Source organism: Mustela nivalis, assembly GCF_964662115.1.
Source record: "Mustela nivalis genome assembly, chromosome: 13".
NCBI lineage: Eukaryota > Metazoa > Chordata > Mammalia > Carnivora > Mustelidae > Mustela > Mustela nivalis.
In genome coordinates, this window is record NC_139032.1 from 45,510,700 (window position 1) to 45,527,131 (window position 16,432).

The following is a 16,432-nucleotide window of genomic DNA, read 5'->3' on the forward strand; positions in this document are numbered from 1 at the left end:
AATTTAAGAGAAAAAAATCACCCACATTTCTACCCTCAAAGCCAATCACACTTTGATATCCTTTCTTTAGGTAGCCCCTTGTTATGCAACTTATGCCTGTATTCTTCTGTCCTTTCTCTCCTTTTTCCTTTGTCACATACTTAGTGCCCTCATGAGGTCCTTCATGCATTGCTCATCCACAGCCTTTGTCAGTTTTACCTCCAGAAGCTCAGCCAGGTTCTCACAGTGAATATCAGAGAAAAATCTCCTCTTACTTTCTGCAGGGGAAGGGGAAGAGTTGGCATAGTGAATCTCTGTGCTCTATGGATAGTCTTGTTTGAAGAGAGGGTCAAAATTTAAAATTGAGGCCTTAGATCTCCTGGCCCAATCCCAAACTCCTTTCTGTCATGGTCTAAATTGTAGACACAATTTCAAAATGGGACCCATAGTTTTGCTTCAGCAAGATGATGTTTGCTGACTATTTAGAAACATGCCAGTGCACTCTGTTTGTAGCAAAGGGTTGCCCTTGCCCTCAGGGGAAACTGGAACCAGAACCTAACCATACATGTATTTAATTGGAGCCCAACCAGCCTGGAGAAAGGGAAACACCCAACTCCTGTTGGCTCTCGCCCTCCATTAAGAGGAGGGAAATAGCCAACTCTACCTATTTTAGCCATCCTGTCCTGCCTTACAGGGGACTGAGAAACACTTGTTAAGTTTCAAAGTCCAGAGGCACAGACTCACTAGAAGACTGAGACCTAATCATAGGATTAGCAATTACCTCTCTTCCCCTCATATTCATCACCACCTCCTACAGGCCTATTTTTAGGATTTCTTTTACCCAGTGACATCAAGTCAGGTTAGGCAGAAAACAAAGTGTGCAAAGATTGAGCAGACAGCAGAACTAGACTCAGATATGACATTGATACTGGAATTATCAAACCAAGAATTTAAATCATAGGATTAATATGCTAAGGGTTCTAATGGACTACTTACTCAGGGATTGGCAATATAAAACTCCTTCCCAAAGTTATCTGACCCATATACGCTCCTGTACAAGGATCCTGTCATTGTCCATCCTTTCCAACATTTAGTATTGCCTGAGTTTTTAATTTCTGACAAACTGGTGGGTATGAAAACATCTTTCTGTGGTTTCAAATTGCAGTGTTAAGTTCAGCATCTCTTTATATGTTTATGAAACATTCATATTTCTTTTGCAAAAGCCTGATTACACCTTTCACTTTTTTTTAAAACTAGATTGTTCGTCTTCTTTTTGATTTGTAGAAGTTGTTTTCCAGATATTCAATATCTTCAGTTCACTGCCCTTAATTTTCAAACTTCCCCTAATTCATCCATGGCGGTCAATCAACAAAGGTTAGCTTTCTGTGGAAACACTCACATTCATGCCTATCTAATCATCTCAAAATTCATTTTGGAATTCAGCAAGGAAAATTAAAAAAAAAAGTTCTGAACACAATTGTTATACTTGAACATACTTTTTCTTTTATCCTCACCCCAAAGTTAGGGAAAGTCCCGGAAATGGGTGAGTCTTTAAGGATCAAAACTTTTCAACAAAATCTTAGAAGAGGAATTTTGCTCATTCACTGCTTGACTGCTCACCTTTATCTTTTGGTTTGACAGCATAATTAAACCTACATATATTTTATGTTCATGAATAGCCTTAATTCCCCTAATTATATCAGCTCTGAACTGCAGGCAGAAACAGGAGGGGGGTGACAGGGAGGGAGAATGTGGAACCAGAGGCAAGAAAGTTTATTGATGTGGCCTCTGTCTATAGGGTGTATCATATTTTTAGGAAAAGGAGGAAAAAATGCATTCTGAACTGGTTTCAGTTACTTACGTTACAGAGGGGGTCTCCATGCCTAGAACAGCTTTCATGGATTTATTTGCCAATTGACATAAATTAAAACCAGACCAAACTTCATTCCCTCTCTTGTGTTTTTCTCTGGTAGATTTTCTTTGCCTTCTCCCTGTTCTCTCTATCCTACCCCAACCTCTAGCCTCTCAACGTCTTTAAAAATAATTTTGCTTTGGACACGTTTTCTTCTTTCTCAAGAGACATTTCCCATTGCTCTAGTTCCCATTCTGCCTGAGGGAACTTTTTCTTCTCTCCTTCCATTCCTTCATTTTAACCCTCTCAATTATATGAGCCCCTGCGTAGATTCCCTAATTAAACATTCAGAAAGCAGGAGAGGGCTCAGTTTTATTGACTGAGTGATTTCACTTATTTATTTATTTATTTATTTATTGAGACAAGGAAACTTTAAGCCTAACAGGTTCTTTTAAGAAAAGAACCTTTTTATATTAAGTCAATCATTTACATTTTTTGGATCATTTTAACAACAGTTGAGAACTCCTTAAAATCATGAAAACTTCTAAGCACAAAATCTTAACCCAGCTTTGGAGAGGCAGCTTGCCATAATGGAAAAAATAAAGAACATTGTCCTTAATAAGACCTGAGTTCAAGGGCCCCTGTTCCATCTCTTTCCTGGGCAAGACTCCCTCTGAGTCTGTTTGCTTTTCTGTAAAATACTGTGCAGGTATGTTATGGAGATTTTCAACGAGCTAATGGTCAAAAAAGACTTTGCTCATTGTTCCAGTTAGAATTCAAAGTTAAGGTGAAGGAAATTTATTAGGATTTGGGGAAACAAGAGATGACTGGAAGAGGAGGGAATGCCCATCACCAGAAGCCCCAGCCACTTTGCTCTCCAGACTGAAGCATCAGCAAGTGCAATAAAACCCAGGTAGTCCACGAGGGAATGAAGAAGCTAAAACTATGTCCCGTCCCAAGGCAGTTCCCTACCCAGAGGAGAAATGGCCATCCTATTAACACCCCAAATCTTTTCCCCAACCAGAAAGCCAAATTCCCAATGAAAATTTGAATTCTTTTAGGAAGGGGAAGAGGATGCTAGATGACCAAAAAGTAACCAAGGTGGCATACATAGGTTCTCAGTGCTAATTTCGTTCTTAGGATAAAAAAGATTCAACGAATGAAATTAGACATACCTACTTCACGTAAAATGTAGCAGTCACTTCCCTCCCGGAATGATCCTGCTCTTTTGCCCAAATCTTACTGTCCTTTCTGGTTCTGTAAAAACATCATCTCTGAACTTTCCTCCACTATCCCACACGGAAAGGCTTTCCTCTGAAATCACCTCCCACCCACACTCACTCCAGTAGTGGATACCTACTACCCACTATTTGCAATCCCAGCCATTTGCCTGCGTGGACAGGTGTGTGAGAGAAACAAAAGCCTTAGAAAACAATAGTTAGCTTTAAGATGTGTGAAACATGTTGATGCTTTTTGATTATATTCTATTTTTTTTATTTTTTTATTTTTTAAGATTTTATTTATATCTGACACAGAGAGATACAGCAAGAGAGGGAACACAAGCAGAGGGAGTGGGAGAGGAAGAAGCAGGCTTCCTGCCTAGCAGGGAGCCGGTTGCAGGGCTCCATCTCAGGACCCTGGGATCATGACCCGAGCCGAAGGCAGATGCCCAACAAACTGAGCCACCCAGGTGCCCCTCTAATTTTTTTTTTTTTTAATGCTGATACTAAACTGATTTCTCAATACACTAATGAGTTGCGACAGTTTGAAAGTCACTGACCTAGTGGTTGAAAGGGGGCAATGGACTCAGAGGAACCAGGTTCAAGACTTGTCTCTGTCATTCAGATGTGTGGGCTTAAACAGGTCACTTTGCTTCTCTGAGCCTCAGATTTTGTCAAAGAGAAATCATAACCATTTCCTTTACCTCAAATAACTGTGAAATGATATACAGAAAGTAAGAAACATAGTGCCAGGAACATAGTGATGCTAGTTCTTATTAATATTAAATACTTAATAACCAGTAGAATTTAAACCAAAATGTAGAAAACTGACATTGGAAGAAAAAGAGAAATTTCAGTGCAAATATGGTAATGTAACATTTTTCCTCAAATGGACAGGATCTTTTTATATTGTCAGATGACAATATAACTGAGATAGGATTTTCTTCTTTTTGCCAGATTATCTGATTGGTTCTTTTTCTTGGACCATTTTATATTTTATTTTATATATTTATATATATATTTATATGTGTATAATACATACATATTTATATATAATATTTTATATATTTATATATCAAACATATCAATATTAATAATTAACATTGCCATATTATATTAATATATAAATATAATAGTTTGTTATATGTAAAGATAATAAATATAATATTTTATATATTTATATATAAATATATTTTACTTTTTGACTTTATTTCTTTTTTCTTTTTTTATTATGTTATGTTAGCCACTAAACAGTACATCTTTAGTTTTGTTTTTTTTTTAAAGATTTTATTTATTTATTTGACAGACAGAGATCACAAGTAGGCAGAGAAGCAGGCAGATAGAGAGGAAGGGAAGCAGGCCCCCTGCTACGCAGAGAGCCCAATGTGGGACTCGATCCCAGGATCCTGAGATCATGACCTGAGCCAAAGGCAGTGGCTTAACCCACTGAGCCACCCAGGCACCCACATCTTTAGTTTTTGATGTAATGTTCTATGATTCATTGTTTGCCTATAAAACTCAGTGCTCCATGTAATCCATGCCCTCATTCATACTCGTCACCTAGGTTTAGATTTTTCAACCAAGTTACAGATCTCTCCATTGGTCCATCTTCTTCCTTCCCATTCTCCTCATCCACATGGCCCAATCCTGTTTCCCTTCTTATTCTTCATTTCCTTTTTGGTATCATAATCTACACAGTTCCTCAAACTGGAAACTTGGTCTCACTCCTCAACAACCCAACATCCACCCCTAACAATAAATCCTGCCAATTCTCCCTTTAAAGTATCCTTGGGACCCATCATTTCCTTTGTATAGCCTTTGTTCAGGCTCTCTTCAGCCTTTCTTTGGGCTATATCATAGGCTACTGTATGGTCTCACCACCTCTCTCCACCCACAAATCCACTTTCTACTGTGCTCTCTGAGTATTCTTTCTAAAATACAGTTAAATATTCATGTAATGGTTGTGTCCCCCACTTCTGCCACCAAACTGGGTTTATATAAGATACATAACTCCCTATAGCCGACAGAATGATCTCCAAATTTCTTAGTGTTCCATCTGAGGCTCCCTATGAATTCATCCTTGGCTGCTTTTCGTCTTCAATTCCTGCTGCCCTTGAACCTTCAGACCCTTTCAACCTTGTTGAATGGATGAATCACAGTCATAAGCCTCCATGCCCTCATAACATGCTGTTCCCTCAGCCTAGAATTCTATTCTCCTTTTCTGTATGGAAAACTTCTGTTTATCATTCAAGTCTTAATCTGTCCATTTATTCAATAAATATTCATAGAGCACATAAATGCTCAAAAATTCTTCTCAGTAATGGGAGTACAAGGGTGAAGAAAGAGAGTTCCCAACCTCAAGCTCTAATAGAACTGTGAAACCCTAGGCAGGATTAATCACTCTCTTCCCCCATGCTATCTGAATACTTTATACATAATGTTTAGTGAGGCCTTTATCACATTATATCCCAGCTCTGTGCTTCTACATGTTCCTCATCAGATAATAAATATGCTCAAAACCAGGGAATATCTCATATTCTTGCAATACCTGCTCCAGAGCCTGACACTCCATAAAGAATGCTTGTTATAAGAATGAAAATATGATCTATGTTTAATGGAATAGTTTAATCTCAGATTGATTTTGGTAGGACCCATATTACCAAGTCCAGTCAACGGTTTATTTAAGTCTTAAGTCTGGTGAAAAAAAGGGTGGAAAAGACAGATGATTCATGTATTTTAGAAATGATTACATTTTATATTCCACATGATTTTTCTGAAATTTTCTCAGGCCTTTTCCCCCAGGATCTCAAAACATATCCACAGTGTTTCCTTTAAAAAAAAAAAAAGGCATTTTGATTTTCTCCAGAATTAAGAGACAAGAAATAAATCCATACATGCTTGGTCAATTGATTTTCCACAAGAATGCTAAGACTGCTCAATGGAAAAAGAATAGTCTCTTCAACAAATCATGCTGAGATAACTGGATATCTACATGCAAAAAAATATGAAGGTTGAACTCTACCTCACACCATATACAAAAATTATCTCAAGATGGACCAAAGATGTATAAGTTAAGAAAAAAAAAAGCCAACATAGGGATAAATGTTCATGACCTTTGAGTTGGCAAAAGAGTCTTACTTATGACACTAAGAGCATGAGCAACAAAACTAAAAATAGATAAAATGGATTTGATCAAAATGAAAATCTTGTGTACCAAAGGACACTTTTTGTGCATCAAGAAAATGAAGATAATCTACAGAAGGAAGACAATATTTGCAACCTACTTATCTGATAAGGATCTAGTATCTAGAGTATGAGAATTGTTATAATTCAACAACAAAAAGTCAAACAAGCCAATTCAAAAAATGAGCAAAGGACTTGACTAGACTTCTCCCAAGAGAAATAGACAGACAAATGGCCAACAAGCACAAGCACGAATAATTAGTTATTAGGAAGTGCACGTGAAAACTATAATGAGATACTATTTTATGCCCACAGGGATGGCTATACTGTTTTTAAAACCCCCAAAGCAAAAAAAGCACAGGAGTTGATTAAGATGATGTGGGGAAGTTGGAATCCTCATACATTGCCAGTGGAAATGTAAAATGGTACAACTGCTGTGGAAAATGACTAATGGTTCCTCAGAATTCTCTAGAGAAACAGAACGAAGATATTTATTTTCAAGAATTGGCTCACACAATTATGAAAGCCGAGGAGTCCTGCAATCTGCCATCTATAAGCCAGCGACCCAGGAAATTGCCTCAGTCCAAGTCTAGGGCTCCATAACAAGGGGAGATGATGATGTTGCTTCCAGTTCAGAATTGAAAGCCTGAGAACCAGGAACGTGGGGAGCAAGAAGCGATCAATGGGCCAGGCTAGTAGTCAGGCAGGAAGAACCATTTTTTTCCTTCTTCCACCCTTTTGTTCCATTCAGGCCTTGAATAGATTGGATGATGCCCATCCTGGGGAAGGCCACGACTTTACTAACTTCACCAATTCAAATGCTAATGTCATCCAGAAACACCCTTAGAGACACACTCAGAAATAATACATAGATAAATATCTGGGCACCCTGCAGCCCCTATCGAGTTGACACATAAAATTAACCATCACAATAAGTTAAACATAGAATTACCATAAGACTGACCAATTCTACTCCCGATAATGAATGAAAAGAGTTGAAAACAGGTGTTCAAACAAAACCATTGACAAGAATATTCATATAGCACTCTTCACAATAGCCGAAAGATAGAAACAACCCAAATGTCCACCAGCTGATGAGTAGATAACAAAATGTGGCGTATCCACACAATTGAATAGTATTCAGTCATAAAAAGGAATGGAGTATTGATGCATACTACAGCATGGAGGACGGACCTTGAAAACGTTATCGGAAATGAAAGGAGCCAGACACAAAAGGCCACTTGTTATACGATTCCATTCATATGGCATGTCCAAGATCGGCAAATCCACAGAGACCAAAAAAGTAAATTAATGGTTGCCAGGGTTTGGAGGCAGAGAGGGGAACATAGTGACTACCTCTTGGGCCCAGGGTTTCTTTGGGGTGGAGAAAATGTCCTGGATCCAGAGAGTTGCACAACATTGTGAACGTACTAAATGTCAGTAATGGTAAATTTCATGCTTTGTCTATTTTATTGCAGTAAAAAAGAAAGAAAAGATTTTCCAGCAATGGATTTTTGGGCCAGCAATTCCCCATTCAGCCTGAAGGCGCTATAGAAAGACTCTCTGCCTGTGGATCTAAAATGAAGTCCCCAGCCACACAGTTTTGGCCAACTCAATTCTCCAGCGTATACTAATTCTAAGAATAGCTCATAATGGAATATTTTTTTTAATTTCTTAAATACTTGCACAATGCCTGCTATGTGGCAATCTCTATATTATGCATTAGAGAGACACCATGGTGAACAAGCCAAATGTGAAATTTACTATCAAGGAACATAAACGATGGCCAAGAGACAGGAAAGAAATGAAACAGATAATTTCACTAGGATCCATGGTTAACAAGGAAAATGAAACAGAGTGAAGTGATGGAAAATGACAGGGGAAGAGGGGAATCCAGTTGAGTTGGGAGCCTGAATTCAGGAAGGAGCAGCTCCCAAGCAGAAGAAACTGTGCATACATGAGCCTAAGACTGGAAAGGCCGGGGCATACTCAGAAAAGACTAGAGGGGCCAAAGCAGAGTAGGTGGGAATTATAGGCATAAACAGGTAAAAGCTATTAGTTATTGGAAGCCATCATAAGGTTTTATTTATTTTTTTTAAGATTTTATTTATTTATTTGACAGATAGAGATCACAAGTAGGCAGAGAGGCACGCAGAGAGAGAGATGGGGAAGGAGGCTCCCCACTGAGCGGAGAGCCCAATGCAGGGCTGGATCCCAGGACCCTGAGATCACGACCTGAGCTGAAGTCAGCAGCTTAACCCACTGAGCCACCCAGGTGCCCCCATTGTAAGGTTTTAGGTGTGGGAAAACATGATCTGATTGGTGCTTTTAAAAGCACCCCCTCTGGCTGCTGCGCTCTGGGAGAAGGCTCTGAAGATCTCGGGGCAGAAGTAGGGTGACAGCTATGTTAGAGTCCCCATGAGAGACAGTGGTGTCCCAGAGCTGTATGGGAGCACCCAAGATTCCTCACCCTGTCCCCTGCCTTCCATTTTCAGCCATTTTTTGCCTCTTGGATATCACCTACAATGCCCCTGCCCTAAACCCAGCCTTTGTACCCTGCCCCACCATGACTTGGCTGCCAGCACCTTGCCAGGACCTATCCTGTCCTAGTCTCCTTGCCAGGGCTGGGGTCAAAGGTCTGAAAATACCCATGACAAAACAACAACAACAACAATAAAAAAAAATACAAGAAAGAACAATAGCCTGAGGTTTCTATTTTCCAGAACATGGGCTCTGTTACAAGTAGGTTGGTCCAGACACTTCCTGTTTATAAAAGGAGGTCCTGCAGTTCAAAGCAGGGCTTGATTTAAGGAGAGGCCATACGTGCTCCTGCACACAATGGGAGCAAAGGCTCTTGGCTCTGTCATGATTCCATAAAAGCTGGTCCCTAAAGGGCACCCCATGCTACCTTGGAGAGTAGTTTATTTATCCCATTGTCAATGGTGAACCCAGACTGGGCCCCTGGATTCTCTGTTTCTTCTGCTGTTCATCCTTGAGGACTAGCCCAGGAACTAAACCAGAGACAGAGTACACTGAAGAATCCAAATGAGACAAAGAATTTGAATGAAGGGGAAAAAAGGACACCTATCGAGAGAATAGAGCAAAACTCAGGAAGATACCTCGCACAGATTCGCAGTTTAAAGAAAAATATAGCTTTGGTGTAACAGAAAGTCAAAAGCCTAAGGAGTAAGATTGAGGAGCTTTTGTGAGATGAGAGAAGACTCTAGGAGGTTTTGATTATTCTTATTTCAATGGATGTAACAGTTGGAAAGGAAGAGAGGCCAAAAGCTGGCGAGCCATGGTTGAATCTTGCAGAAGTTTAGAGGTGTGATAGGCCCCCCCCCACCAAGTTTTCCTAATTTATAAGCAAATGATCCCATGCACATGCAGGCTACTGAGTAAAAGAAGCAGTAATCTTAGCAGAACTTTCCTAATAGACGGAATTTACCAGCAGGTTAACTTGACATACATAGTTAATGGGGTGCATAATCATGACTGTGCTTTGGAGTAATTAGGCATAAACAGTAAATAGTTTACATCATTAAGTCTAATTGGCGTTACTATTACATAACTGAACACATTTTGGCTTTTTTTCTCTGGCCTTAAGTTTTCCAGCATCCGTACTGTTATCAGTGGGACCCCGTGTCCCCGACACTCACGCTGAATGATCACTGTCCTAAAGAATAAACACACAAACCAATGGGTGTGTGAATGTCGCCTGTCTCTCCCTCTGTTCCTCCTAAGTATTGAGGTCTCCCTTGTCCTCTAGCAAGGGTCCTCCTTGGGTAGAACAACTATTTGGAGCTTTCTCATGCAGAAAGAGAAAGAAGGCAAGAAAAAGAAGACTAGGGCTGAGAATGGGAACAGGGGTGGGAATTTGCAGGGGGAATCACAGAAGTGCTATTAAAGGGAGTTAGACAACACACAAAAGAGGCATTCTTTTAGAAGTATTCCTGTGATTCACTCTTGCATCAAGAAATGCAAGCAAAACCCTCAAGTTATTTTGAAATTTCTCTTGATTGCTGGGTATTACTATCATTTTTTGCCATGATCCAGCTCAGACGCTGGATCGCGCGGATCATGAGATTGAAAGGGTGTTCATCATTATCATTATCAAACACTGATACAAATATATTTGAAAGTTCTCAAATATCACTCCATAATGGCTTGGGTTCCATTTTCTGTAATTCCCATACTATGTGTCAGGACTGAGAACCCCCGTGGTGTATGTAATTCTACTCTGCCAGTCTCAATCTATTGAGGGTTTGCTTTTTTTACAAATGTGGAAAGACTTGTGCACAGAAAAGACCATTTGCAACTATTTGGTTGACTATAACCCCACAATTGTATCTACGAATCACAATCATAAATATGAAAACCTTGGCTTTCTCATGTCTTTAGGCTCATTTTATAAGTTGTGTCCATCTATTTAAAAATACTAGTAATTCTTTAAAAAGGGGGGAAAAAAACCCCTAGTGATTCTACCTTAAAAGAAAAATGTAGTGCAGACTTTTACTTTATGTTTCATGATAAATTCAGTAGATAAAACCCCACCAAAGGGTACAACCCATTCATAAATTAATTTAAAATATCTTTAACATTTTTTGTGATACTTTTCGATGTGTCCGTTGACTATGCTATAGTCTTCCAGTTAATTAGACAAACATTAGTCTAGGTGTTGCTGTGAAAGGATTTTGCAGATATAATTAGCACCCTTATTCAGTTTGGTGTAAGCAAAGGTGAACCTGACTTTGTCAGTGAAAAGGCCTTAAAAACATGGCTGAAGCTTTCATAGGAGGAAGAAAAAGAAATTCCTTGTCTGGACAGATTTGGCCCATGTTGATGGAGCTAGAACCTATCAGGTCAGGATCTTCTCCCCTAATGACTTGCCTTACAGACTTTGGATTTGCTCAACCCACCCCCACAATTGCACAAGCCACTTTCCTTGTGATAAACCACACACGCACACACACACACTCACACACACACACACATGCACGCACACACCTCCTACTGGATCTGCTTTTCAGATTGAACCCTAACGGATACACATTTCAAATCTGATAGAGCTGAAACTATTTCAAATGCCACAGGGCAGACTTACAAACCCTACCAGCACAATTTCTGTTAATCTAATAAAAGAAATTTTTAAAGGTTAAAAAAAAAAAAAACCCTAGGTTTTCTTAAATATGCAACACTGTTTCCAAAACTAATCATATTCTTACTTTTCTTAATTAAAAAATAATACATCTACTAATAACATTGCAAATTAAAACCACAAAGCAAGTATGCCAGTTACTCTAAACTGTCAAATTTTCTTAATATTTTGAAGAATTAAAATAACAAAACAGTGGGGCGCCTGGGTGGCTCAGTGGGTTAAGCCGCTGCCTTCCGCTCAGGTCATGATCTCAGGGTCCTGGGATCGAGTCCCGCATCGGGCTCTCTGCTCAGCAGGAAGCCTGCTTCCTCCTCTCTCTCTCTCTCTCTCTGCCTGCCTCTCTGCCTACTTGTGATCTCTCTCTGTCAAATAAATAAATAAATAATCTTAAAAAATAAAAAAAATAACAAAACAGTGAATTATGAGAATTGTTTTTTTTCCTAAAAGCACACACACACACACACACACAAAAACCCTGTAAAGGTTTAACTTACTTTGATATATATATATATATATATATATATATATATATATGCACACACACACGTATATATATATATACACACACACACACACATACATATATGTGTATATCTGTGTGTGTGTGTATGTGCATATTTGTGTAAGTTGCCAAAGCTATAATGTCACCTAACTCTTTAAAGGTCATAAAAGTAAAACTGAATTTGAATCAGGGTGAATAGTTCTATGATTGGAACAAATGGTATGAACAACAGACAATAACCTCATTCCACTTCAAATACACTCAAGAGATTTAATTCCACAAATGTGTCAGAGAGTTTTAAAGACAAATACTTGAGAGATGTATCTAAACGTGAATTTCAGTTTAACCTAATAAGGTAAATTCTATTCGAACCTTCCTTGTTTTGACAGCCGAAGGTGTCTGAGGTGAAGAGAAGGAGCTGTCAGTAAGAAAACACAGGGGCAGAACGCAGAGGGCAGAAATTAGAGAATGACTGTAATGATGGACATGTTTCTGTCAAAGCCTTCATGAAAACTATGATACGGGCGAGGGCTGGAGCTGGCGGAATGGAGAGTAAGAAGGATAGTTAAGAAAGCATCCTACAGAGAAAGTGGCAAAACTTGACGAGGCCACAGGATAACTGTAGCGTAATTTGAGAAGCAATGTTTCAGGTCAATAAACTGATTCTAAACAATACCTATATTTCAGCTTTAAAAGAAAAAATATATATATATATATATACATATATATATTTAATTTTGGGGTGGCTCAGTCAGGCGGCCAACTCCTGATTTAGGCTCAGGTCATGATCTTAGGGTCATGAGATTGAGTCCCATGTAGGGTCCTCAGCATGGAGCCTGCTTGAGATTCTCCCTCTCTCTCTGCCCCGCCCCACTCGCATATACTCTCTCTCTCCAAAAAAAAAAAAAAAAAAAAAAGAAAGAGAAAAAGAAAGAACTATATATGATGAAGTTAAGCACTTTTTTTTAAGGCAAAAAAGAGAGAGGTAAAAAGAAAAGAAAGAGAAAGAAGGAGAAAAAGAAAAAGAAAGAAATTTCCAAAGGTGAAGAGAAAGGATCTGGGGTCATGAAAGCCAGGGGGCTACTTCAGGAGAGGTGAGACCACTGAAACTCCAACAAGGGAAATGAAAAGAGGCCTAGGTTTAAAGACTCAAATAGAACTTTGGGTGAAGTCTGAGAATGAAGATGTAGAGACAGGTGGGAATGAGAGGAGTGAAAGACAGAAAAAATTGGAGAAGAGAGAAAGGGGAGCATCTTCAGAAGAGTTATTAGATTCCCTTTGAACAATGCAAATAAAGCCCGGGACTACGCCGTAATGACTTTGACTTGCAGGATTGTGTGTCTAACTGCAGCAGTACACTGAGTCTGGGCCCCCAGGCAGACTGGGATTGACTCAGATCACATATTTTGGAAAATGATTTGCTAAATTCTTAGATCCAAAATGGGGAAGAAGGTTTTGTGTTGCTTGCAAAAGGACAGAGATCAGCTACTTTCCCCACAGAGTCAATCTGCTTTGCAAGGGTCATCTTTTTCCTTGCATTCGAGGATAAGAAACCTATCTGCCGTTTGTAGGTTTATATACTTTCCTGGCATTACATGATGTGGATTTCAAAGGAAATCTACAATACTAGTGGCAGGGTCCATTTCTTCAGTCATTCATTCGGCAGATGTCCGTGAAGAAGCAATTGTGTGTCCAGCACTGTACTAGCTTCTGAGATTAGGGAGATAAAACATGAATTGGTCCTTCGAGAAATATGCAGGCTGGTGGACTGTGAATTCATTCTTCCGATCCTTCTGGAAAGTAGTTCAGCCACAGCTCTTAAAAAAACATATGAATTTCACACACCCCAATAAATCCACTGCCAGAAATTTGACCAAATGAAATGACTTTTGTGACTTTTATTTTTTATCAATTTCCAGGTAATTTAAACTTTTAAGTTTTAACAGCCTTAGTCGAACAGATGTCTGTTCAAGTGTCTCTGCCACTTAATTACACTGTTGCCTCACTTTCTCTGGGCCGCACTGCTTGTAAGACCAAGAAAGCAATTCCAGCACATTCCAGTCACTAGAGGTGTTTACTGTGCTGGCATGTACATCATCTATCACTGTGCCTAGGACACGGAGGACGCCTAATAAACAATCCTGTCTCCCCTTAAGTGGTAACCACGGAAGTCTGCAATTACGTACAAATCCATAAACTTGCAAACAAAGCTGAGAAAATAGGTTCTCAAACAAGTTTGCTAAGGTGATCTGGTTATTGGGTTGGTTTTTGTTTTCCCACGAATGTCTTCCTGCTGCTGAAACTCTGAGTTCCAAGTTCCAAATTATATTCACATATTTCGCCACATTGGGGGATGCGATTGTTTTTCTTTTTCCAAAGGCAGGACCCATTTTGAAGCATCATGAGAAAGGGCAAAGAGCAATGCTTCTGGGTTTCCATGGATAATCGGGGTTGGGGATTCAGCAGAACGATGTGAACCTCACATTTATTCACAGCTCAATAAACATTTTTTGAAGATCTATGATGGGCCAGACACTGGGCCAGGAACTCGGCATTCAGAATGAAATGATGTGATTCTTGCCCTCAAGGGGTCTATTTCTGGCCTTTATGGACAAATAAATCTGCTATTACAGAACAAGTAAATCCTACCACAGAGTCATGCCCGGTGTTACCACAGGAGCCTGGAGAAGAAGCGTCTGCACCAGACCAGCTGGGGAGGGCTTCCCAAGGTGCTTAAACTGAGCTTTGAAGGATGATGAGGAGTTAGTTAAACAAAAAAGCAGAGGGGCCACGCCAGGAAGAAAGTAAAGTCTACTCAGAGAAACAGCAGGAGTGACCATGGGCGCCAGAAACCATTATTCCACACTTAACATTGACATTATGTTCTCTGGGATTGTTCTTTGGATGAATTTAAAGCAATTTTCTCAATTACTAAGTTTTCTCACAAGAGAAGAAGGGAAGTCTTCACTCTGGAATTACCTCAGAATCTCCACCTTGATCATGGCCTGTCTCCGAGGAATACAGAACCACAGTGATGATTCAGGAGTGGAAGGAGACAGAACATCTCCTAAAACAGTCATTTTCTTGGCCAGGTGAGTCTGCCATGATGGACTTCCCTGGAGGAACCAACTGCCCTGCACTTTTACTCAAAATGCATCCGCACATCTTTTCCCTTAGCACCTGCTCACCTTCCAACATGAACTTTTCGGTTACGTTAAAGGCAAGAAGTGGGGTTGGGCAAATGGAGCGTGACTGGCCAAAATGGTGTGTTTTATTATAATTGACATAAAGCTCTCTGATCCAGAGACATCATAGTAAATGGAATCTTACCTGGCATGGGATTTAGTGCCCAAATTTGCATAGAAGGCTCAGGAGTGTGGGCAAAAGTACCCTTGAATATCCCTTAAGCCATCCACAAAGAATAATGTGCGTGTTTTATGTTGACAACCCTGTTTAGTATTATGTGTATATAGATGTATAATGCATACAATTGTGGGTGTATAAGTGTATAAGGCATAGAATTTAAGGTATTTTCATCTGAGTTATTTAAAAGAGCGCTTGGATAGCTGAATTTGAAAACTGAAACCTGTGATAGGTCCCCACTTTATAAATCCTAGTTCAATACTCATGCCGGTCCAGGAGCCTAGGATTTTTAAGAGATCGAAGGAATTTATTCTAGAAGAGTGAGCACGGCCCTTAAGATCAGAAGACCTGGGATCCAGTCCTGCCACTGTCCCTTATTGATAAAGAGGGCCTAAAGATTTAAAAATCTAAGCCTTTATCGGATTTGCCCAAGATAGTCTTGGAAAATGTTCATGTCTATATTTGACATTCAATGTGTTGGTACAGTGCACCAGAATAGGGTAGTGAAAGACCCATGACTTTTCTCCCTTTCTCGACTTAATAAAATTCAACCAGGGACCTTCTTATTTCTTTTGGGTACCTTCACTCATTTGCTCATTCAGTACTCAATAAATGTTTAGACTATTTTTAGAGCAGACTATTTTTAAACTGCAGCAAGATTTTGAAACAGAGTTAAAGAGGTTTCCCCACAACTTCGTGTATGGAATGAAAGATAGCCACAGGAATCATAATGTATACAATAAATTGACCACAGATAATTTTTCAGAAAACCAGTCTCATTCAACATTGACAATGACTGTGTTGCAAAATTAGGGAACAGAGTGAACAGTCTAGTTTAAACCTATCTGCCAAACTGGTACTAAGAGGAAAATCAACATTGCCTCCACTGGTTTCTGCCCTGGGTTTCCCCAAGGTCATGTATATGATCATCACTGCCATGGGCCTCCTCCTCTGTGAAATCCCTCAAAACTTATGAAAATCAGCTTAGCTACCTTTTTATCTTGAGCTCTCTACACCCAAATGGAGAAACAGCCCTTTTTCTGTGAATGGCTCGATTTCATTTTTTAAAGATGGTCCCGTACACTAGGCTCCGCTAGGGATTTCGAAGGTATCGCCCGGCTGTTTTCCAAAGAACTCAGGCGCAATAAAACTGCCAAGTATGCTTTGTCATTGGA